Genomic DNA, 26387 nt, shown 5'->3' with positions numbered 1-26387 from the left:
TGGAACGTTTTTGGAGGCGTTTTTCATTGACTCCATTGAAAAACAGCTCCAAAGACGTCTGTAAAAAACGCAGCAAAAACGAGAGTTGTTAAAAAAACGTCTGAAAATCACGAGCTGTTTTCGCCTGAAAACAGCTCCGTATTTTCAGACGATTTTGCTCACTGCGTGTGAACATACCCTAACTCTTAGGCTGTATTCACACCACAGTGGAAAAAAAACAGCCCTTAAAAACGGATCCACTGTCAGTTTTTCATGGCCATTTTGCATCCGGGTGTCTCCAAATTTTCAGCTGTTTCCCAGCCGTCTGACCATTTTTAACGGCTGTTTGTAATCCGTTTACCATCCATTTCTTACCGTTAAAAAAAAACGTTAAAAAAAAGATGAATTTCAGTCGTCAGGATTTTTTTTGTCCCAACCCCCTAAAAACACCACAGGGCCCATATAGCAAGTGCCACAATGCCCCTGTAGTTAGTGCCACAGTGCCCACTGTGGATAGAGCCCACATAGATAGTGCCAGTGTCCACATAGATAGTGCCACAGTGCCCACTGTAGATAGTGCCCACATATAGAGTGCCAGGGCCTACTTATTGCTGCAGTGCCCATGTAGTTAGCACCACAGTGTTCCCTGTAGATAGTGCCTATATAGTGCCACAGTGCCCATTTAGATAACGCCACACACAGCACCGGCAGATAGTGTCACAAACACCTCACCCTGTAGATAGCCACACACACCCCACCCTAAAGATAGCGCTACGACCCCCAATTAGATAGCGCCACCTCCCCTGTAGATAGCGCCACACCCCCTGTAGATAGCACCACACACACCCCACCCTGGATAGCCACACATACCCCACCCTGTAGATGCCACTACAACCCGCATTTAGATAGCGCCACCTCCACTGTAGATAGCGCCACACCCCCTGTAGATAGCACCACACATACTCCACCCTGTAGATATCGTCACACTCCCCTCTGTAGACAGCGCCATTGGGGCTTCATCTAGGAGCGGTATTCCCGCCTCTTTTGTTAGTGCCACAGTGCCCACTGTGGATAGTGCCCACATAGATAGTGCCATTGTCCACATAGAAAGTGCCCACATAGTGCCACAGTGCCCACTGTAGATAGTGCCTGCATATAGAGTGCCAGTGCCCACATAGTGCCACAGTGCCCATGTAGATAGTTCCACACACAGTGCCCATGTAGAGTGCCACAATATCCCCTATAGTGTCATAGTGCCGATGTATAAAAAGCCACAGACAGCACCTGGAAATAGTGCCACAAACACCCTACTCTGTAGATAGCCAGACACACCCCACACTGTAGATAGCGCCACTTCATGTAGATAGCGCCACACCCCCATGTACATAGCGCTGCACCCACCCCACCCTGTAGATAGCGACACCTACCCCAACCTGTAGATAGCGTCACCCGCCCCCTTTTTAGATTGCGGAATCCGTAGCGAAAGCATTGTCGACGCTTTGGCCACTCTCCATGGACAGAGTCCCCGGCCAGAGTAGTGTCGACGCTCTGACCAGGGATTCTGGCACCTCAAAGCCCTAACGTCACTGTCCGTTTATGGATAGTGAGGTCAGGGGCTCCCGCTAGGAGCGGAATCCCCGGCCAGAGTGTTGCCAAAGTTCTGGCCAGGGATTCTTACATTACAAAGCACCTAATATCACAGGCCATGTATAGGCAGTGACGTCAATGGCTTTCCCAAGACAGGAGTCCCCCAACCAAAGAGCTTGCGATTCTCTGGCTGGGGACTACATAGTTAAATGTATTGGCAATGCTCTGGCCAAGGATTTCCCTCCTGGATGAGAAATGTCACTGTCCATATATAGCGCTGTGCCCAGGGCGTCCACTTGTGAGGGCCAGGATCAGTTTTTAACGGCCGACACAAGGATTGATTTCTGAAAACTGGGGTTTCAAACTGATTCATTGACTTCTAAGGGAGCCGCCGTGCCGTGAAGACGGACAAAAATAGAACATGTTCTTTTTTTGATGGCCAGAGTTCACAGGCCGTTAAAATAAATGCCATGTGAATACACCCATAAATCTTCATTGTTCTGAAAACAACTGTGTGACGGGCGTTAAAAAAAACGTCCATCTCACAGTCGTTTTTCCACTGTCGTGTGGATATTGCCAACAAGTATAGAGCGGAGTCCTTTTTTTGTTGCAGTGTACGTCAGGTGTTGACCAAAAAGGTGATGTGAACCTAGCCTTAATCTTTTTTACATATTCGAATCATATTCGATGTACCTACTGTATGCAGCTGGAGGGTTTGCAGTCCATGTACTCAGGTTAGCCTCACTCCTATTTCTCACAGGAAATCTTGACGTATGCAAGGCTGTCTCTGTCCATATGCACTAAAAATTCATTAGCACACAAGGGAGGAGCTGGTCTGAGGATCACACTGTCCTCCCCTAAATGGGATGTGGAGGTAGGAGGCCAATAAGTGCATAGCCCTTATTTTGTAGTGGGAATGGGGTGTAGTTAACCAGCATAAGGAGGACAATTTTGTTCCTTTTTTTTTATAAAAAAATTTACACATTTATTGTATTTATTTTTCACTCATTTCTTGGTGGAAGATGTATCAATTTATTAATAGTGTCCTAGGATGCATGAATTTAAAAAAATAGGCAAATTGTACAAAATGTAAAAAAATTGGGCATGCAGCATAATACTAAGCTCACTAGGCATGTCAAACATGTTTCTCATCGTTCTCATGCCACACAAATGCTGCATTTTTTTAAAATTAAAAAAAATGGTGACTCTTAGCCACCCCACTTTATCTTGACATTTCAAAACTGTTGAGGTAGGTGTAAAAATTTGTGCTAAAATTCAGACTCATTTTGCTTAGTAAATCTCCCCATGTCTTTTATAGCTGCAAGGAGTTTGAATGTTGGCCCCATGTTTGCGGGGGTTTGCTCCGGGTACACTGGTTTCCTCTACACTCCCAAAAACATACTGAAAGGTCACTTGGCTTCCTACAAAATTAGCCTTATGTGTGTTTCTGAGACAGGGAAATTAGATTGTTAGCCCCATTAGCGACAGCGACTAATATAAATGTTGATGATCTCTGTACATCGCTGCAGAATATATTGGCGCTATATAACGAAATAAATCAAATATAATATGTAAACATCTTCTCTCTATATTTCTTACAATCTCTTGTGTAGTAAATAAGCGGAAGTGAATACTTAAGTGTGCCTCATTCATTTCAGAGCAATAGCAGAGGACACCACGACACAAACCACATGTGACAGGGCGGAAGAGGTGTAGAAGTGGCTGCAAGCTCTTGTGATTGTAGAGATAAACAAGGTGTAGTTCTAGTCTAAATTTGAGCAATACTTCATACATACAAAACGTGTCTCTTCCCACAATATTTGCGCCACATTCTCCTATCATGCTGCTATAAAACAAGTACACAGTTACGCTTATTGTGTGTTTTTGTTGGCAGATAGGTCTTCTGGTGCAGGCGAAGGCTACAATTAGGTGGAGGAGGGGAGAGAATGTAGAGGCGGCAGCAGTATCTCCCCCCACTAATAATATTAAATTCACAATCACCTAGGAAGAGATTATCCAAATGATGAATTTTCTGTCTGCTGATTGAAAGGCGGTCTAATATTCCTGTAGCATGACTACATCTGCATAAATAATAACATGTCAATAGCACAAGCCTATTCTTTCTATGTATATTGTTCACTATCTCAGCGTGCCAGTGTAGGAATATATATATACATATATATATATATATATATATATATATATATATATATATATATGTGTGTGGGTGACATGTTTGCTGTGTAGAAGACCTGCCTGCTGCATTATGAGGACAAAGAGATGTTACAGTCTGGTTTCTATGGCAACAGAAAGATGTAGTTAGAACCAAAATTCTTAATAGGATCCAAAATGTTGTGATGTTTCTGTGTTGTGTAAGATTGTGATGCAGACAATGTCACCCATTGATGTCAGGGCAGAGCTGGCAGGGCGCATGCTGCCCATTTGCACTACATTTCTACTTTTGTAGAGTGACATTTTTTGTGCTGAGCCGCTTAGAGGAAGGGACACAACACACAGGCCCCGTTTTGTGTATGTATAATGTGTGTGTTCCGTACAAGCCAGTGGTTGGCTGCTTTTCCGGACATGATGTGGTTGAATCTGTCATCGTAATGGAAATTCATTGCTGTAGCTATGGTAAATGGAGTTTTCTGCCTGTGCTGAATGCATTAGTCTAATGAGATGTTTGCAGCTGGAGAGCTGAGCTGCTGGAGGAGACGTACAGCTTGAGAGCAGACAGGGAGAAGATGGCTCTGGTGTGTGTGAATGCCCTGGCAATCAGCTGTCCTGCCAGTCACAACACCCTGTGAACGCACTGACAACCGATCTGCAATAAGGCAAAGGTAAGCGGTCTGCCATGCCCTTCTGCCTGGGCACCATTCGTGCATATTCCCAAGCTGCAGCTGTAGAGATGCCCTGTGCCATTCTGATGTGTGTAATTCTGATTTGTGTTGGGTATAGGCATGGATAGACAGTCCTAGTCATAGGCAGTAAACATATCTTACCGCTGAATACATATGATGGATTTGACAGTGATTTTTCCTAGCAGAATGCAGTATGTTATTCTAAAGAGTTCAGGCAGATTCATATACTCCCCTCTCTACTATACACACATATATAGTATGTGTAAACAGCTGGATTTCCTATATATATCATATACTATATCATTTCTTGTGTATACGATATAGGGTGCATTGTTTAGCACTGTCTGTGTAATAATTATCATAATATTTACTATTATTATTTTGATTATGTTGGTGTTGTTTTTTTTATTGTATTATACATATTATTGTAAGGCAAAATAAAATATTTCTAGATGTAGAATTAGTACTACATCACCCTACATGTGTTTGCTGCAGAGTCTGTATTCTTCATAGCTTATTGGTAATAGAAATACATTTCTGAGTGCACTGTCATGGGAAGGCTGCAATTCTCCCAGGTGAATGAGCTTGTAAGCTGACCTGCATGAGCCCTAATAGTAGCACTTTGCACAGTAAGTTCTACTTGCAAGTGTCAGACTCATGTTAGAGCTGCATGATCGGTTTTGTAATAGAAAGAATAGCTCTCTCACTGGACGTGGCCCTTTAAGGGGATTGTATATCCTGCTGGTCATTTGATTGTTACCTTGTGTACTTCAGTTTGGGAGATGCTGTAATCTCCACTAATACAGCTTTACTATTATCTCTTGTAATGTTTTCATAAAGCTATACAGGGATATCTTGCAGATTGAAAGGCATTTAACCCCTTCAGATAGAGTGTACAAATGGAGTGTTAGGCTTACATGGTCACTTATATAGACATTTAGCTTTTTTTTTTACATAAGAGAAGTTGGACTGGTGACAACCTTATTGCTTGGAGGTGTGTTTGTTAATACAACCATCCTTTCCAAATTGATCAAACTTCTGACCAATTTTACAAGAAGTAGAATGAGGATTTGTACTAAAGGTAAACTATTACATTTCATTTGCCCATGATCATTCATTTACCTTTTCACAAATACAAATATTTCTATGGAAAAAAAACTATGAAGCAACATTAACATGCGTCAGCTATGCAATGTAATGCGACTGCTTTGTATGGTTATGGTCTACAGAATAAATAGATAAGAGATGGATAATACATAGATAGATAGATAAGAGATAGATAGATAAATAAATAAATAAGAGATGGATGATAGATAGATAGATAAAGAGATGGATAATAGATAGATAGATAGATAGATAGATAGATAGATAGATAGATAGATAGATAGATAGATAGATAGATTAAGAGATGGATAATAGATAGATAGATAGATAGATAAATAGAAACATTGTACACACCCCCACACAAACACACATACATCTATATTTCTACATTAATCTCTCTAACTAGATTCCAAAATGATTAAGTTGCACCAATATAGTTGTCCTTGCCTGTGTCACTTGGCTGTATATCGGCAATGCACATAATATAAACCGAATATGCAAACTCACATCTAGTAACCTAGCAACGTAAATAGCGTAATGTCATCCTATTAGTAATGTACTTCAAACAAGCACATATAGAGCAAGATGGATTTCACTCATTCGGTGTCAACAATGAGCTTTTGTATTTTTAGTACAATACATTTGAAATGACAGAATAGGAATTATTAGATTTGATAACTGAATCTACAATCCACAACCCTTGTGTTTCATTAAAGGCTTTGAATTTATTGTCATCGCCTACACTCAGAAAATCATATTTTACAATAATGTCTATTTGTTGTCCTGGGTATAGGAAGAAGGTGCCTTTGAGGGCTGTTTTTACACACACACACACACACATATATATATATATATATATATATATATATATATATATATATATATACACACACTGCCGTTCCCCCCTTTGGACCCATATTCCTCTTTCCTTGTATTATTCCAAATAGTCTTTTTTCGTAGCTGATGTATAGAATGAAATGGCTTTGTATTTGAGTTGGCTTGTGAAAAGGCTGTTTGTTTTTTTAATGGTTTTTTTATGTGCATAGGTTTCTGATATATCTACTATTATTTTGGGGTTTCTGGTGTTTATGGTCTCATGTAGGTACTACGAAATTTACTTATGAAAGATAAATTGTGTATCTGAGATTCTCTCTTACAATTACAATATGAATTTGGACAGTCAAATTCTATAGTGCTTCTCTCCAGTGACAATATTACTACCCCCTCCTCCCTGTCAAGGGGAGGAACTGAGGAGCCTGATTGATATACAAAGGAAGACCTCAGTTAGCCTCTTCTGTGCACTCAAATCACCAGGCTCATTTGTAATGTCTAACATGTTAATATTTCTGTTTAATTGCTTGCTCTATGGAAAACAACTGCTTAGCATTGGAAGTGTCTGTGGAGCTTCAAAGGCGTATTTCCATCTCACACATTTATGGTATAAATGTGTGATACATGCAGACCCACCACTAGGACCCACACCGATCTCTAGAACGTGGCCCCCTGATCCCCGTCCTACCTTCTGCTGCTGGGCTCCGGCCACTGTGTTATGAATCACCCAGGTTTTCTGGTAACAGCAGAGCTCACTGATCTATGCTGATTCTGTAGCTCCCGAGTTTCAGAAACAGTGTAGCTCGCTCTGCTACACTGTTTCCGTAACTTCTATTCACTTCTATGAGAGTTCCGGTAACAGCATAGCAAAACGCTCCCGTGGATATGCCATATATGTCGAGATGGGAATTCCCCTTGAAATGCTGTTATTTTGTATGTAGTGTACACATCATAGATGAGCGGCACATAAACTGGAAATCCGTCGTCCAAACATAATCTCAGGATAGGCCATCAACATCTGATCGGTGGGAGTTTGACTCCCCCAATGATCAGCTGTTTTGAAGAGACCGCTGTGCTCATATGAGAACCGCTTCACCTTCATTCCTTATCTGCTCGTACTGTGAATCGCCAACACACTTGTAGTGGCGGTTCATAGACTTACAGCCTTCTCCTATTTAAGTAACAGTAATGAAGGAGAAGCAGTGCTTGCAGGAGCACCGCGGCCAGGGCCGCCCTTAGGTTAGATGGCGCCCTGTGTGGGACTCTCTATTGCTGCCCCCCCACAAACCAAAAATTAACCACATACATAGACATGCACATACCGGAACATATATACTGTACATATATAGAGGGACATATTTAGACAAACTGGAAAATATATTCACACACATTCTGGAATATATACATACATAAGGGTAAATATATAGACATACATACACATACTGTATATATACACACACACACACACACACATTAATACACTGACAGGAACATATACAAATACATAAAAGGCACATATACACAAGCACAAAGACACATTCACATACATACCTATATATACAAAGTGCAGATAATGTAGTAGATGTCACCTTCAGTACTATGTAATACCACAGAGAACACAGTGATAACTCTCTGAATAGAGATAATGTAGTAGTGTTACCTGCAGTCCAATGTAATAACACAGATAACACAGTGATAACTCTCTGATTACAGATAATGTAGTATATGTCACCTGCAGTCCTATGTAACACCACAGATAACACACAGTGATAACATATACACGTACAAACACAAAGATACATAGACACACATAGACACTTACCATCTCTCCTTGCTGACAGGCTCACAGGCTTCTTGAAGGACGGGCTGTGGGCGGAGCTTCCTCTTTGGCTCTTGTTTCCTTTATGTGTGTAATGAGGACAGAGCAGAGGCAGAGCCCAGTGGCTCCCCCTACATACTGGGAGGGTTCAGCGCACAGGTGGCACACCCCTTAGGCCAACCCTGGCCGCGGCCCTTTCAAAACCGCTGATCGGTGGGAGTGCCAGGAGTCGGACCACCAACGATCAGATATTTATGACCTATCCTGAGGATAGGCCATCAATTTTTTTTATGCCTGGACAACCCCTTTAAGGGCAATGCTCCCTGGTAATAAAAAGAAAAAAAACTGTCTCTCTAGTGTCACCTGTAGGTGGTGTGAGACAGTGACAGGTAAAGTCATTGAGGGAAGGTACATTTCCCCTAGAATCCTGTCATATGTATCCTAGGCTCCAGGGAATGAGTAGTTTTTGCAATAGAAAGCTCTAGCTTTCCAATCTCGGCTTAAGGAAAAGCCGGAAAAAGGGCCTGGAGTTGGATTTGGGAAGAGCAGGGCGGGTTCCCCAATCCCTAGTCCATCTCTGTTTGTAGGACAAGGCTGCTGCTCAATTAGGTGCACCTGCAGCCTGTATATAAAAAGGTGCAGACACAGTGTGTGTCAGTCTCACCCCTGACTCAGACTGGAGACTACTAAGTCTGGAGTAGCCTGTATTCTATGTGAGTAAAGGCCTGTGTTACTTTGTGTCCAGTACCTGGTAGGAAGGCACTTGGTATAGTTAGATAATATCTTGTTTAGTTAGTGCTCAGACGAGCAGGATTTATTTTGTATTTTGCCTTGTTGTACAAGAGGCTGTTTCTTTGACAAGAATAAAACACAGGCAAAGCCCTGTTATGAACTTTAAAGCACGGTGTCCCTGTCTCTGGCTACTAAGAAACCGCTGTACCAACCTCTCCTGATGCTAAACCCCCACATATGGTGGCCGATGCGGGCACGGTCTTAAAGAGACATACACATATTTAAAAGGACTTTTGCTGCTCCAAGCGGAAAATCGTTGCTAGGGGCAACAACACAATTTTTTTTCTCCCCGAGAGTGCTTGGAAGTGTATGTCTTGGGTGAAGGCGGTAACAGGGCTAGAAAAAGAGACTGTTAAAATGGATGAAATACTTAAACAGCTGATTCAGGCTAATATCAACCAGGGGAAGATAAGCACAGCTTTGCAAGAAGCCAGCGCGACTCAGCGAATGGTGCATGAGGAAGCCATGCGTGCACAGGCTGAAACCTATATTCTTCTGGGTGAAGCCCACAGACTGGCCTTAAAAGAACAGCAGCAAATTAATGGCCATTTGCAAGACCAAATTCAGGCCTCAGTGGAGAGGTCAGCGGGTCCTCATGGTTTGCGCCAAACCACTCGTGCAGCGGTACAGACATCTCTGCAGAAGATGACACCCACCGACGACGTTGAGGCCTATCTCATGGTGTTTGAGCGAGTGGCAGAACGAGAGAAGTTTTCTTCAGATCAGTGGGCAGCAGTGGTGGCACCTTTCCTAACCGGAAAGCCGCAAAAGGCGTACTTTGATCTCAATGAGCAGGATGCCAAGGATTACTCCAAGCTGAAGGGTGAGATCCTTGCCCATCTGGGTGTTAATATGAATGTGCGTGCTCGACGGGTGCACAACTGGACTTTTGTGGAACACCTTCCTGCCCGATCACAAATGTATGATCTTGTCCATCTTGCAAGGAAATGGCTACAGCCAGAGGAATCAACCCCTGCGCAGATCGTGGAGAGAGTGGTGCTTGACAAATACATCCGCTCCTTACCACCGAAAGTTCAGCGTTGGGTCGGTCAAGGAGATCCTACAGATGCGGAACAGCTGGTGAACCTGATTGAAAGGTACAGAGCTACTCAGGATCTACTCCAAGAAGTACCGCCTGGATGTTCTAACCCCAGGAACAGCAAATCGTGCGGAGCACCCGGTAAGACTGTTCCATTTACTACAGGCGTGAGAAATGTCTTTAAGGGAGGTGGCTCAGAAGGGGAGCAGACGGAGGGATGAAATCCCAGAGAGACACTGAAGGCCAGACCAGGGTCTCAAGTTGGGGACCGGGGCCGCATACAGTGCTGGCGGTGTTATGGACCTGGGCATATTGCTGCCAATAGTCCCCTGACTACTGAGCCAATGGAGTGTGATGCAGCAAGGCGAATATCCTTGTTTGCACGTCCTGTTTGTTCTGCTGAGACGGTTTACGAGACTGAACAACAAATGTGTGTCGTAAAAGTGGAAGGGTTTACTGTGAGTGCCTTGCTGGATTCTGGGAGTCTGGTTACCCTGGTGCATGCCAGCCTGATAGACCCTGGAACATTCAGAGGACATAGTATAGAGGTCCTGTGCATTCATGGGGACACTAAAGAATACCCCACCGCTTTGGTCACTCTAGAGACTTCCTGTGGAACCGCTTGCCATGAAGTGGGTGTGGTCAAGTCCCTGATGCACAGTGTGATCCTGGGGAGAGACTTCCCAGTGTTCTGGGACTTGTGGAGGAAGAAAGATGTAACCTCCACTGTAAATGTTAATGATAGTATTAATGTGTGCGCTGTGATTAGCCCAGAACCCTTTAACGAGGATGCTGAGGTGCCAGCAGTAGGGGTGACCACTGAGCCTGATAAATTTCCTCTGGTTGTTTTTGCTGGTGAAACAGATGAGCAGGAGGAAATTTCTGATATACCAGAGTTAAATGTATCACGTAACAATTTTGGGACTGCTCAACTTAGCGATCCCACATTGGTAAAAGCCAGGGAAAATACTAAGGTATTAAATGGAGTGCCTCAACATCCAGGGGCTGATAAGGTGTTTCCACACATGGCGGTTAACCAGGATTTGCTGTATCGGATAGATAACGTACGTGGGGAGGTTGTTGAACAGCTGGTGATACCCCAACCGTATCGTAGAACGGTGTTGGACCTGGCTCATAAACACGTGCTGGGTGGATATCTAGGTTGCGAAAAGACCAGAGAGCGTATCTTACAACGATTCTTCTGGCCGGGGGTATATACGGAAGTTCAGAGGTATTGCGAGTCCTGCCCGGAGTGTCAGATAACGGCTCCTATGCCACATTTTAGGAGTCCGCTGGTGCCTTTGCCTATCATTGGGATCCCTTTTGAAAGAATTGCCATGGATCTGGTCGGCCCTTTAGTCAAATCCTCTAGAGGACATCAATATATCCTAGTGGTGTTGGACTATGCCACACGCTACCCTGAGGCAGTCCCTTTGCGAAATTCCTCTTCAAAAGCCATTGCAAGAGAGTTGTTTTACATGTTTTCCCGTACTGGTTTACCTAAGGAAATCCTTACCGATCAGGGAACTCCCTTTATGTCCAAAATCACCAAGAAATTATGTAAACTGCTGAAAATTAAACACCTGCATACCTCTATATATCACCCTCAAACTGATGGTCTTGTCGAAAGATTCAATAAGACATTAAAAGGCATGTTGTGGAAGGTGGTTAGTAAGGATGGGAAGGATTGGGACTGTCTTCTGCCCTATTTGATGTTCGCTGTACGTGAAGTTCCTCAATCATCCACAGGGTTTTCTCCTTTTGAACTTGTATACAGCAGACAACCCCGTGGTCTCCTGGATATAGCCAAGGAAACCTGGGAGCAAGAGTCCACACCTTATAGGAGTGTAATTGAGCATGTCACGTTGATGCAAGACCGAATCTCTGCGGTCATGCCAATAGTTAAGGAACACTTGGAGCAAGCTCAGGATGCTCAGAGCAGGGTGTATAACCGAACTGCTAAAGTTAGAAATTTTAACTCTGGTGATCGAGTGTTGGTCTTAGTGCCAACCGTAGAAAGCAAATTTCTTGCTAGATGGCAAGGGCCGTATGAGATAATTGAAAAGGTGGGGGATGTAAATTATAAAGTTTACCAACCAGGTAAAAGGAAGACAGTGCAGTTATACCATGTAAACTTAATTAAGCCATGGAAAGAAAGAGAGACCCTCGTGGCAGTAAGTACCCCCTATAGTCTTAACCCAGATGTGTATGTGTCAGAATCCCTCGCAAAGCCACAGAAACAGGAGACAAAAGAGTTTGTCCTGGCAGTTCTGAAAACACGTCTGTGTTTCTCTGCACAGACTAGTATAATAAAACATGACATTGTGACCGAGCCTCAGGTTCGGGTCCACTTGAAAACCTACAGAGTCCCTGAAGCTCGTAGACAAGCCATATCTGAGGAGGTCAAGAAAATGCTAGACCTTGGGATTATTGAAGAGTCAAAAAGTGAGTGGTCAAGTCCCATTGTATTGATTCCGAAACCAGATGGGTCATTACGTTTCTGTAACGACTTCCGCAAGTTAAATGAGATGTCAAAGTTTGACGCATACCCAATGCCAATAGTTGACGAGTTAATAGAGAGACTGGGCCATTCAAGGTATTTTTCAACACTTGATTTAACCAAAGGCTATTGGCAAGTACCCCTCACGGAGGGCGCCAAAGAGAAAACTGCGTTCATCACCCCGGATGGTCTGTTTCAATATACTTGTTTACCATTTGGGCTACATGGGGCTCCAGCGACCTTTCAAAGGTTAATGGACATAGTCATCAAACCCCATCGTCGGTATGCTTCGGCATATCTGGACGACATTATAATATTTAGTGATGACTGGGAAAGCCACTTATCAAAAGTACAAGCAGTACTAAACTCCCTCAGAGCCGCGGGGTTAACAGCAAACCCAAAGAAATGTTCCTTAGGCTTGGAGGAAGCACGGTATCTGGGGTACATAATTGGGAGAGGGGTGATAAAGCCACAGGTCAACAAAGTTGAGGCTATCCAAAACTGGCCCCGGCCCTCAACCAAAAAGCAGGTCAGAGCTTTTCAAGGAATTGTAGGTTATTACCGCAGGTTCATTCCAAACTTTGCCAGCACAGCAGCGCCCCTGACAGATCTTACCAAGGGAAGTAAGTCTGTCATGGTCAAGTGGGACACGAAGGCTGAAAGCGCCTTTCAAGAGTTGAAACTGGCCCTGTGTAACCAACCAGTCTTAGTCACTCCTGACTTCAAAAAGGAGTTTGTTGTCCAAACTGATGCTTCTGATGTGGGGCTCGGAGCAGTTCTGTCACAAGAGGTGGGTGGTGAGGAACATCCTGTGACCTATTTGAGCAGAAAGCTTAACCCGGCTGAGAAAAACTATAGCATAGTTGAACGGGAGTGCTTGGCAATTAAGTGGGCACTTGAGTCCCATAGATATTATTTATTGGGTCGTCGGTTTAGGTTGGTTACAGACCACTCTCCTCTTACGTGGATGTGTCAAGCTAAAGAGAGAAATGCAAGAGTTACATGGTGGTTTCTTACTTTGCAGAACTTCAAATATACTGTGGAACACAGAGCAGGAAAACTGCAGGGCAATGCTGACGCTTTGTCTAGGACACACTGCCTTGTAGCTAAATGTGTCCGATCCCACGGGCTCGAACAGAGGAAGATGGTATGTGAGACAGTGACAGGTAAAGTCATTGAGGGAAGGTACATTTCCCCTAGAATCCTGTCATATGTATCCTAGGCTCCAGGGAATGAGTAGTTTATGCAATAGAAAGCTCTAGCTTTCCAATCTCGGCTTAAGGAAAAGCCGGAAAAAGGGCCTGGAGTTGGATTGGGGAAGAGCAGGGCGGGTTCCCCAATCCCTAGTCCATCTCTGTTTGTAGGACAAGGCTGCTGCTCAATTAGCTGCACCTGCAGCCTGTATATAAAAAGGTGCAGACACAGTGTGTGTCAGTCTCACCCCTGACTCAGACTGGAGACTACTAAGTCTGGAGTAGCCTGTATTCTATGTGAGTAAAGACCTGTGCTACTTTGTGTCCAGTGCCTGGTAGGAAGGCACTTGGTATAGTTCGATAATATCTTGTTTAGTTAGTGCTCAGACGAGCAGGATTTATTTTGTATTTTGCCTTGTTGTACAAGAGGCTGTTTCTTTGACAAGAATAAAACACAGGCAAAGCCCTGTTATGAACTTTAATGCACGGTGTCCCTGTCTCTGGCTACTAAGAAACCGCTGTACCAACCTCTCCTGATGCTAAACCCCCACAGTGGCTCTCCTGTAAGTCAATGTCCAACCCTTTTTTAAGATTCTATAAAGGGTTGGACATTAACTGACAGGGTTGTGATCTATATGTAAGACTAGAGAAACAATTTTCTTCCTTCTGAAGTATAGCAATTTTGCAAACTTCGTTTATTACATAGTTACCATCTGTACAGGCAACACAGGAGGCAAAATTGTGTCATTGTGACTTAAATAAGTATTCCCATTTTAGAATGTTATGCTATCATTAGAATATTCTATAACATTCTGATTGGTGAGGTCCAACCTGAGGTACCACCACCAATTCTGCGAATTAAGGAACTGAGGCCCCTTAATTCTTTTTCTTGCTCTGTGGTTCTCCCAGCCAATTGTGTTCAGGGAACAGCTCTATTTAAGTGAATGAGGCTGTGTTGCAGTTCCCTGCACAGCATGCAGTTGGTAGCGTCACTGTGAAAGAAAAAACGGTGAAAGAGCCACAGAGCTTAACTAGCACGGCAGCTTCTTTATTCTGAGGATGTGTAGGGGTGCAGGCATTTGGCCCCCACTGATCAGGAAGTTATGGTGTATGTGTATATGTATGTGTATATATATATATATTGCTTCTAGTTATTAAGTGACACATCTCCCACTTCTGTATTAATGCATATGTAGGCAAATTTTCAATTCAGAACTCTAGGAAAACTGAGTGGCCCATCTTGAAGCTGTAGTGGTGGCCGTAGTGGTTATCGCCTAACATTTACATTTGTACCACTTACACAGTTCTTATATTTTAGACCCTAGCCAGTAACTGGATAACACCTGTGCTGTCATAAAAAAAAAAATGTTACCTACTCAAGATTGTGCAGCATTAAATAGATTCTATAGATTAACATATACAGTAACAATACTTCAGATTGGCTGAGTGTCCCTCAGATTTACCAGGACTAGAGGGCAGTTAATATTTAGTATTATAGTATAATTAAGTATTATATAGTAGTAGACTTCATGGTTATGGTCTGGTTGTAGTCCGTTAGAAGCATGTCGTTTATTCCCTACTAAGCCTTGTAATAGAGACTCATTAGTTATCAGGCAGATATTGGTAAATGGACAAGCTTTAAGCTGTTTATATAGTTGGACAAGATACTCATTTGCACTAATAGACATGTATTGGAAACAATATACTGTAGACATAGATAAGTGTTTGCATCTAAATCACCATGATAATATATTTGCCTTGTGCTCTAAAATGATACGTAAGTCAATACCTACAGGTGTTCCATACTTGCTGTTTATTTTTCTCAATACTTGCTGCTTGGCTGATTTTAACTCCTATCTTGTAGGGCAGATTTCAGATCTGCGGTCTATCACTACGGGTTAGCTACAGTGCCTACAGAAAGTCTGAAAACCAGCTCCTGTTTAATCTTTGGTTCGGGCTTCTGCTCTCCCTCCCCACTACAGCTCTGATTCCTCAGATTCACTACTGAGTACAAATACAAGTCCACCATAAGCTCACCAGGACGTCAATGCCTGAAGAGGTGCATGATTATAAAGTACAGACTACTAAACCACCAATGGGAACAAGAAAATTATAAAGGATCTGCCACTCGTATACTGAGGCAAATGAGCCTAACTAAGAGGGAGGATGAACAGTTGCTTTGAAGTAAATACGGTACCTATGTTTGTACAGGATTAAATGGCCCCTAATAGAGAGGAGCGAAACGATTCTACATAAATCCAATTCGGTTCGTAAGTCCAAATCTTTTGGGGCTAGTGGTGCACAGATTGCGGCAAAATGGTGGCCGCTGGCATGTGCTAGCTCCCATTTTATAGGTTAGAAATAGGATTACATTAACTTGGTAAGGCTTCCCTATAATGCCTTGCAGGCAGCGTTCCTAAAGTGCATGGCGTTTATTCCTTCCTCTGCCCATATATGTTGCTGTCACTTTGACATTACCAATTCTGGCTTGGCATTAAAGAGCTTGAAAATGAGTCTAATATTGTCCTAGAAGACATCAGAGTGTTAGACACCATTTTTCAGGGCATTTAGGGTACTTGCAATTCATGGCAAATTTATTCTGAATGAGTCGAATTGGATGGCCGATTTAACCAAATCAGACACTAAATGAGTTTAGGGAAATTTGCTCATCCCTAGTCATTAACTTTTCACCAAACTTTGCATGAATCAATAGTACAAGCAAATCTAAGAATCTTTGCAATATATTTTATTAAAGAAAAATACCTCTTTCTCCAATTATCAGGCAATTGGGCCCCTGCCTCCTGCACTGATCTCTCACTCTCAAGTCAGTGCTAAAATCTGTCTTGAAAGACCAGACAGACTATCAGCTCACTTAAGGATCAGGTTATAGCTGCCTATAGAAGTCTATGGAGAGAGGAGGGGGAGAACAGGAGCAGAGTGAGAGAGAGGCAGAGAGACACACAAAGACTCTGCTACAGCTTCTATTAAGTGTTCTATCTCACCCAGTGCTAAATTCTCAGCTACACTGCTCAGTACTGCTGTATAATATCCTCCATGCTACTGCTGTTTCTGAGGGTATGTTACAAAGACATTGAGGAGCAGGATGTTCTCTTCTCTATGTGTGCAATGTACGGCACACATGACAGCAGTTAGATTCCACTTACAAGCTCATCGGAACCTGAGAATTAGAAATAGAGCCTGCAGAGGGGAAAACTGCTAAACAAAATGCAGAATACAAGTCATATAATGTGCAGAAATAGTTATTCCTTAATGGACACACATGACAACTTATTCTAAAAAGTCACCTAAAAAGTTATAGTTATACGCTTTGAAATCTCCCTTATGCAATCCATAGCATAATTCGCAATAAAGCTTGTTGCCGTCCATTCATGCAGATGACTGTTCATTTGTTTTCTATGGAACAGATGCTGGGTTCATCTTTGACATCCTTTTTACTTACATTGGAATGAACTCTGCACTAATGTAAATACACATATGTATAACATTGGTAATTATGATTGCCTATGTTTGTTACAATATGTTTGGAACAAAATGAAAATAAAGGAAACAATGTGGGTTCTGCTGATTTGCCTTCTGCAAGGCATTAGGGTTTAAAATAATTATAAGAACATTACATCTTATATAGAAATATGTATTATACCTAAAAAGAGAAATGCAGACCAAAGAACACACAATTAACAGCCCAAGTAAAAATATTAACATTTCAATCAGCGTTAAATATTCCTTTCATCCAAGAAGTAAAGAAACTCAAAGTTTCTGATAGTACAGCGTTTGTTTCCAGCTCAACAGCATAATAATTTGGAATCTAACAGAACCAGATGCAGAAGACTAAGCAGAGCTAACCAAATAATGGGCCAGATTCAGACGACCACATTATACATCCATGTGACGGCCGTTAAAACAACGAACCGTGTGAATGGTCTGTTGAAAAACAGAACATGTCCTATTTTCTTCCGTTTTCACAAATCCCTCCATAGACTCAATTCTATGAGGGATCCGTGAAAACGGGACCCGCATGGGTGCAACTCGGACGTGAAAAATGGCAGTTTTTCATGTCCGCGTTTGCACTCGTTCGTGTGAATATGCCCTTACAAGTAGATTTTGTTTTATGTGGTAGGACTGTCTGATAATCCAGAATATTTGATGATCTGGCAAATTTCAGACTGGCATAAAGGAATATTACTGTAAGGGTCAGTTCACACCGAGATTTTTGCAGGCAGAAAATTCTGCCTGGAAAGATCAGCATAGTTTTTTTTATGCAGTTTTGTACCACACGTGGTTTCTGAGGCAGAATTTGAGACAGTGTTTGTTCAACAGGCAAAGGAAAAAAAACACGAAAAAAAGAACTCCTCAATGATTTCAATGGGATTTTTGAGGTGGAAAACGCCTCAAGAAAAGTCGTCACCTCTTTTTACTGCGAGCGAACAAAAAACGCTTGGGAAAAAAATGTGAGGAGATTTGGGACGTTTTTTGGCGCTGATTCCGTCACGGTTTCCACGTCAAAATCAGCGCCAAAAAACTCAATGTGAACAGGGCCTAATACTTTAGGTATTACTAAAGCACTAAATGGGACCAGGAGGACCTGGCAGCCTACTGCCAATCTGTAGTATTTTTTAAGTTACAAATCACAATATTCCACAATGACCATTAAGACTGAATACACATATAGTTATTTTTGCTAGTCTGGCTGACAATTTCAGATCATGGAGATAACCATTATCAGAGGCGTAGTTAGCAGGGGAATAGGGGGCGGTGTCCCTGGGCCGACTGAGGTGATGGGGCCCGGGGCGCATCCCCAGTGGTGGCATATCCCGGTTTCCTCAGGACGCAGATACAGTTGAATCCAATGCTGGAGCAGGGAGCTGACTGTGTATTCACATTCACTATGTAATGCCAGCCATGAGCGGCTTGGAGCAGACTGGCGCGATGTAGTGACGTCATCGCGCCTGTCTGGGCCAAACCACACACTGCACAGACCGGAGGAGCAGAGGGATCTCCACCACGTGTGTGTGGAGCAGCTATAGGGGCATTATATTGTGTGGGGGCAGCTATAAGGGCACTGTACTGTGGGGGCAGCTATAGGGGAATTATCTGGTGTGGAGGCAGCTATAAGGACCATTATACTTTGTGTGGGCCACTAAGGGGTCATTAAACTATGTGGGAGGACCACTGGGATGGGACCCACTCAGATGTGTTTTGCCCCCACGTGCTAAACCCGGAGCTACGCCTCTGACCATTATATATATATATATATATATATATATATATATAAATAGTCATACCTGTCAGATCCAATTAATATCTAACCTGCCTTAATAATTCCTTGTTAACACTGCCATAGTAATGTGTACATAGTGATCGGGGGAGGGGAACAGCAAAGCTTTATATCGCTAGCCTGGGAACAATTTTCGTGGCAAAATATTTAATCAGATAAATGCAGGCTCCAACAGACCAACATTCAGAAAATTCATATACCAGAAATCCATTGGATTTGAGATCTGTATCTAAACACTGTCTAAGATGAATGCCTTCAGTTTCATATTGTAAATATTGTGTAGGAAGAGTATTAGAAGACATGCATATGGCTGGCGGCTTGGAGAAGGAATGGGCTGAGGGATTCTCCCCTCCCCTCCTGCTGTTTGAATTACACATGAAGCCGGTACTTTGAACATTTTGCTCTCTTTGTGTAGATGCCATGCTTTCCTACATACTACTATATACAATTCAGATTTGCAGCTCCTTGGACTCTGAATGAATGGGAATTTATCACGTGTATTATTAGCCTTGCTTACCAACACTGCAGTGCAGCATAATGATATATATTTCTTAGTCAAAGCATTGTGGAGATGCTTTTACAGTACACTATAGGATTATCTGTGGTCCATACGACACAATATTTCAAAGATATGCACGTCTGATCTAATTTCACCATATATCTGTGTCCATCTCCCAAACCAAAGATTTGCTCACCACAGGCATGCAACCAATATGTGTTTTATTACCAATAACATGTGCCTCACATCATGTATCACACTTGCAGAGATGATCCTTATCATGAAGAATTGTCTACATGTGTATTCTCTACCTCTACATTGTAAAGGTTTTGTGTTCCCTATATTCACTGATACATTGTGTGTCAGCCATATGCTAATTACCTCTCCCTACACAGGTGTCAATTGGCAGGTACAGTGACCGCTAAGCACCTCCCACGCTAGGAATTATTAAAAAGGTGACAGCTGGAAGCATTGCACTATGGGACATGACTAAAATAAAAAATAAAGCTTTTATAAATTAGTAATCTCAATAATTCCACATACAAGATTGGTAATGGGCTAGGTAAAGTCGCGAATGACTAACCTCCCTAAGTAATGGAAAGGCAACTCCTTAAAGGACTACACACACTATGGGCTTAATGTACCCCCTGAGGAAGCAACCAAAGATAGCGAAACGCTATGTACTGTGGACCTCCCAGCACGTACATATCCTGATACTCTCACTTTTTAATGGGTAAGACAGCATCACTATAACTGCTCACCATATATTCACTGATTTTCCCTATGTCATTCTATTTTGGCCAGGTATATATCCATTGTTGCCACATAAACATTAGGACATTGAGAACCATCAGTATATGATCCACTTGGATGAGATACCACTATATACCTTAGTGTATGGGTAGTGAATATGGGTCTGCTCTAATATACCACTCTGCTACCTATTTTTGTCCTGTGCTGTATTGTGTACCACGGTACTAGTACTAGAGTCTTCTTATGATGTGTTTTTAAATGTATGTTATTTTCTATCAATAAAATTTATATATTCTTGTATACTCAGACGGTAAAGCTCTTTTTCTTCGGTATGGTTCTATAATCATGGAGCAGTCTATTTGACGTAATATGGGGGGAAGTTTGTTCTCCAAACTTTACCTAGCCTATAACCATTATATGCTTAGAGCTTATCTATCCTTAATATATATAAACAGATCAGAAACAGAGTCTAATGCCAAATAATGTGAAGGAATAAATGTGAAGGACACAGGTACAATTAGAAGCAATGAATGACCGGGCACGTTCCGTGCCCGGCCATTCAGCGCCTTTCCATGAATGAAGCGACTGGTACCTTTTGTACCAGTGACGCTTCCGTCGATGAAAGGCGCTGACTGACTGGCAGGGAAAGTCATCCTGCCCAGCCAATCAGCGCCTTTCATAGACGCCGCGTTCAACCCCCTGGAGACCTGCGCAGAAGAGAGCAGGTCTCCATGGCTGCCGGACGGCATGGGAGCGGGAATAAGGTGAGTTTGAAATGTTTTTTTTTTTTAAATTGTAATAGACGTGTGGCTGTATCTGCGGGGGGACTTTGTCTACACGGGGGACTTTATCTACAGGGCTGGGCTATATACAGGGGGACTATATCTACAGGGCTGGGCTATATACAGGGGGACTATATCTGCTGGGCTATATACAGGAGGACTATATCTACAGGGAGGCTATATACAGGGGGACTATATCTGCTGGGCTATATACAGGGGGACTATATCTACAGGGGGACTATATCTACAGGGCTGGGCTATATACAGGGGGACTATATCTGCTGGGCTATATACAGGGGGACTATATCTGCTGGGCTATATACAGGGGGACTATATCTACAGGGGGGCTATATACAGGGGGACTATATCTACAGGGGGGCTATATACAGGGGGACTATATCTACAGGAAGGCTATATACAGGGGGACTATATCTACAGGGGGGCTATATACAGGGGGACTATATCTACAGGGGGACTATATCTACAGGGCGACTATATACTGGAGTGGGCTGTCTATAGAGCACCATATACAGGGGTGGGCTATATAGTATATAGCACCCTGTAGATATAGCCCACCCCTGTATATGGTGCTCCATAGATAGCCCACCCCAGTATATAGTCGCCCTGTAGATATAGCCCCCTGTAGATATATTCCCCCTGTATATAGCCCCCCTATGTATAGCCCACCCCTGTAGATATAGCCCCCCTGTGTATAGCCCACCCCTGTAGATATAGCCCCCCTGTGTATAGCCCAGCCCTGTAGATATGGTCCCCCTGTAGATATGGTCCCCCTGTAGATATAGCCCACCCCTGTAGATATAGCCCACCCCTGTATATAGTATCCCACAAATAGCTCCCCCTATAGTGCTCCACAGAAAGCCCACCCCTGTATATAGCCCCCTTGTACATATAGTCCACCCCTGTATATAGTGCTCCACAGATAGCCCACCCTTGTATATAGTATATACAGTGGTTGGCTATCTGTGGAGCACTATATACAGGGGTGGACTATCTAGTGGAGCACTATATACAGGGGTGGACTATATGTACAAGGGGGGCTATATACAGGGGTGGGCTATCTGTGAAACGCTATATGTGGAGCACTATATACAGGGGTGGGCTATATCTACAAGGGGGCTACATACATGGTTGGGCTATCTGTAGAGATCTATATACAGGGGTGGGCTATATCTACAGGGGGCTATATACAGGGGTGGGCTATCTGTAGAGCACTATAGGGGGAGTTATTTGTGAGACACTATATACAGGGGTGGTCTATATGGGGGCACTATCTACAGGGGTTCTATGGCAGGCACTATCTACAGGGGGCTCTATGGCAGGCACTATCTACAGGGGGCACAGTGTGTGTGTGTGTGTGTGTGTGTGTATGGGACATGGTGTAGGGTGCTATTATAATTAGAGGTGCAGTGTATGGCGCTATTATATTTAGGGGCGTAGTGTGTGGTATAATGATAACTTTATATTTATTTATAGGTGCAGAAATGTTGGAAAAGTGAGAAGCTGAAGACATGTGAGCGGCAAACTGCAGAAATGGGCTGTGACCGGGAGAATTCATCATAGAGGTCTGGACCAAATGGAGAAAAATAACTAGAATCTGAGACGTCACCGGTGAGTCACTTAATGTAAATGTTCATTCTGCCTCTAATCAGCACTGTAGTCACTGTATGATCTGCAGCGAGATGATGGATGGTAGGATTATGATAGGATTTATTTTTTGTGAAACGGCATCTCCCAGCATATCCTTACCATTGTTCGGGCCATGCTGGGAGCTGTAGTTTTACGCCGTACAAACCTATACAGCAGGGGTTGCACTAAATTGAGCTGTATTTGTGCTGGGGCTGTATATATGTACTGAGCTTGGTTCTGGTGTTGTGTATAGAACCATATTGCTTGTGAAATGTACAAATAATTTTATGCTCGCGTTACATAAAAAGAAATGACACGTCGATTGGTAGAGAAAACAAACACGGCGAGGGGGAAGGAGATGTCGGGAAAGAGGTTGGGGGAGGGGGGGGGGCGCCAAACTGAATCTTTGCCCCGGGTGCTGGAGAACCTAGCTACGCCTCTGACATAGTACACACAGATAAGAACCAGATCCAAGTATATGATATATATTCATCTAGAGACCCTATATTAGGGACATATAGCTAGGGTAAAGAGGATATCAAAATGTAACATAGGTGGTTGAGTACAGGCTGAAATGTTGAGAACGGATAACAAGAGTGAGTTCCTTCTATAGCCAAAAAACCAAACAGTTGGTGACTCAGATTGTCTTACCCATAATGGTCGTCCTGATGGTCTGGATGTCTGTGTGTGGACCCCGGACCCCGACGCGCGTTTCACGATGATCGCTTCCTCAAGGGGTATCTTCCCCTAGAGGAAGCGATCATCGCGAAATGCGCGTCGGGGTCCGGGGTCCACACACAGACATCCAGACCATCAGGACGACCATTATGGGTAAGACAATCTGCGTCACCAACTGTTTGGGTTTTTGGCTATAGAAGGAACTTACTTTTGCTATCCGTTCTCAACATTTCAGCCTTTACTCAACCACCTATGTTACATTTTGATATCCTCTTTACCCTAGCTATATGTCCCTAATATAGGGTCTCTAGATGAATATATATCATATACTTGGATCTGGTTCTTATCTGTGTGTACTATGTAGAGTCTCTCCCCTCATTTACCTTTTTAACATGTATGTTTTTATATGTATTCAATAAAGATTTGTTATTCCTTCACATTATTTGGCATTAGACTCTATTTCTGATCTGTTTATATATAAATTAGTGTTGTGCGATTTTTAGGTCCAAGCATCATGGATGTGAACAGACATTTTATCAGTGTAAAAGTACCTAATGACTGAAATTTTATTTGACTACAAGCAATGTCCATATATTCTATTAGGACATATAGATGTCACATAGAGGGTGGCCTAGAGAGCCCTTTGAAGGACTCCATGTAACCATATATAACATGGTTGTTCGTTGACTTGTGTCTATGCACCTGCAGCATACCCTATTAATAACAGACGATTGCCAGTGATACCATCAACTAGGCTCCTGGCCATCAGCTCTTAAGGGCACATCTGTGTTGGAGGCTCCATTAAGGGCCACCGTTGTAGATTCGGATGAAAGCCTAGACGTGAAATACGGATGAAATGTGCTGTGTTACCGTTTCCGGTAAAACCACAGACACCCCGAACGAAACCCGACAAAACCCATTAAAGTTAATGGGTTCCGTCGTACAATGGAACCGGCGCTTCCGGTATTTTCATTATTTTGCTTCCCTGACGGAGCAGTACAACGGAAATACAAACACAGATGTGAATCAGGAAGACTGCTTTAGGTAAGGAGATAATTCATCAAGAATTTCCCTTGCGTGCAGTACAGGAGTTAAAAGCTGCTGATTCTGGTCCTTTAAATCCTAGTTGAAACTATGTGTATACACTGATTTAACATGTAGATTTATTGTTTCAAAAATAAGGGAATATTGGATTCTCATTTGCAACAGGGAAACATCTCTATTCTAGCATTAGAATATGATGATATGATGCAGATGTGTAAGCAAAATAATCATGTTGTAAAATAAAATGCTAAAATAAACGGGGGACCCATTATCCAATATACTCTATAGGAGACTGGACACTACCATTCTCAGATCAATGGGGTTTTATGACCTATTGAATACTATAAATGTTAATCATTGGACAACCCTTTTGGTCTTTAAGAAATCACTAAATGCAGAAATAGAAAAAAAAACGTGTTTTTTGGTTGTTTGAAATTTTATTCAGTTGGCTCAAACAAGGAAATAACTACAAAAAAAAATAATCAAATTGTTCCTGGTTATACCAAATATACATAATCCAAAATCTGACATCGCTATAGCGCCTAAGAACTAAGTCACAATCTTAGTTCCAAGCGTGCGTAAGGTGGATGGAAATCGGATGCTCAAAATCGGGTACATTTGTGGAATTGGAGAAATATACATCGATCAGCTGATCTCAATAGGTCCGCCTTATGAAAACTCTGGTGATTAGCTGACATTGCAAGGGGTAGTTGTGTCCAGCCACGTATTCGTATATACTGATATTGACTATATATTATTATATACTGACTATATAGCCAAAGCTTAAGTGGTTTCCTTACCAATAACAGTTGCTTTGGTGGCATAAAGATTCATAGACTTTGGTAATACTCGTCATAAGTGACAACAATAATTTACAGTAATTGTAGCTGGTGCAGATATTTCTTTAATATAGTTTTCTTACAGTTCAATAAATCATCGCATTTACATTTTTTATTTATCAGCTAGTATTTTGTTGACTCAACAGAGAGAAGAAAACTGATAAATAAGCACATTAAACTTCTGCCACCTGCTGAAGTCCACATGCTGCTATTACAATTAAAATATATTAATTACAAGATGTTTTCCTGGATTTTTTTTTTTTAAATTTTGTCTGAAAAAAAAAAATCTCACTCATGCAGCTTTAGTTAGATTAGGCAGTTTTAAAGGGTCCCATCTATTTCAATTAATATTAATGTGTAAATTGCATATTAAGTGTTAAATGATATATGTATTTCTAGCGTTTTGCACAGCAGGCTGCAGGCTCATTCTTGCAAATGTCTGTAGGGATAAGTCTATGTCAATACAACTCAATGGAAGCAGACTAATTCTTACTCACTAGGATGAGCCTAAAGCTGCTGTACAAGCTCCCTGCTTCTGCATTCTTCCTGTAGATTCCCTCCTCAAAATGTTAACACAATTGGGCTTCAGTTATCAAAACTAACAGGAAAAACTTTCCTTGTTGCCCATAGCAGCCAATAAGATTTCAGCTTTCATTACTTATAAATCTCTGTTTTTTAGCATAATGTCTTTTTAAAGCTCAAAATGTTGTGCTTATAAATTTCTCAATATATGTTTATTTTGGTTGGAGCTCTGTTTTCCTGATACAGAGCTGCAATTCCACTGCATTGACATAGATTTAATAAATACGATCATGGCTGCCTGCAGCTACCACTAAATGGAATGTAGCTTACTGTATACTGTTTTGTTATTGATCTCAGTGTATAAACAGTTTGCAGTATGCTTATAAGCTCCCTCTAGTGGTGGCTGCAGGAAGCCAGAATTTTATCATTTTACACTATGGCAATACAGGCGATTTGGAGGTCTGCTTCAGGAAACAGAGCTCTGACTGCTATGAAGTTATACTAAGAAATTCATTTTTGACCTATTAAAAAAAAAAAAAAAGGCTGGGAAGAAAAAAAGCTACACGGTCACTGGTTGCTATCAAACGGAATACGCATGGATCTTTCCTGCTACATGTGAATG

At 42.3% G+C, this 26387-nt stretch overlaps 1 protein-coding gene across 5 annotated transcripts in view; it reads left to right on the top strand.

Moving 5' to 3' along the window:
* The first annotated feature begins 3931 nt into the window (after positions 1–3931).
* Positions 3932–26387, top strand: part of SCML4 (Scm polycomb group protein like 4) — a 116414-nt gene continuing 93958 nt past the window's right edge. For 3 of the 5 annotated variants that reach the window (XM_075862241.1, XM_075862240.1, XM_075862236.1), the window contains exon 1: positions 4104–4406. The gene's annotated coding sequence lies outside the window, so the exon portion shown is untranslated. The other 2 variants (XM_075862237.1, XM_075862239.1) reach the window with 2 other exon arrangements.

This window comes from Rhinoderma darwinii, chromosome 4 (genome assembly GCF_050947455.1).
Source record: "Rhinoderma darwinii isolate aRhiDar2 chromosome 4, aRhiDar2.hap1, whole genome shotgun sequence".
Classification (NCBI taxonomy): Eukaryota; Metazoa; Chordata; class Amphibia; order Anura; family Rhinodermatidae; genus Rhinoderma; species Rhinoderma darwinii.
Note: the sequence above shows the minus strand (reverse complement) of the source record. Positions and strands in the feature narration are given on the sequence as shown.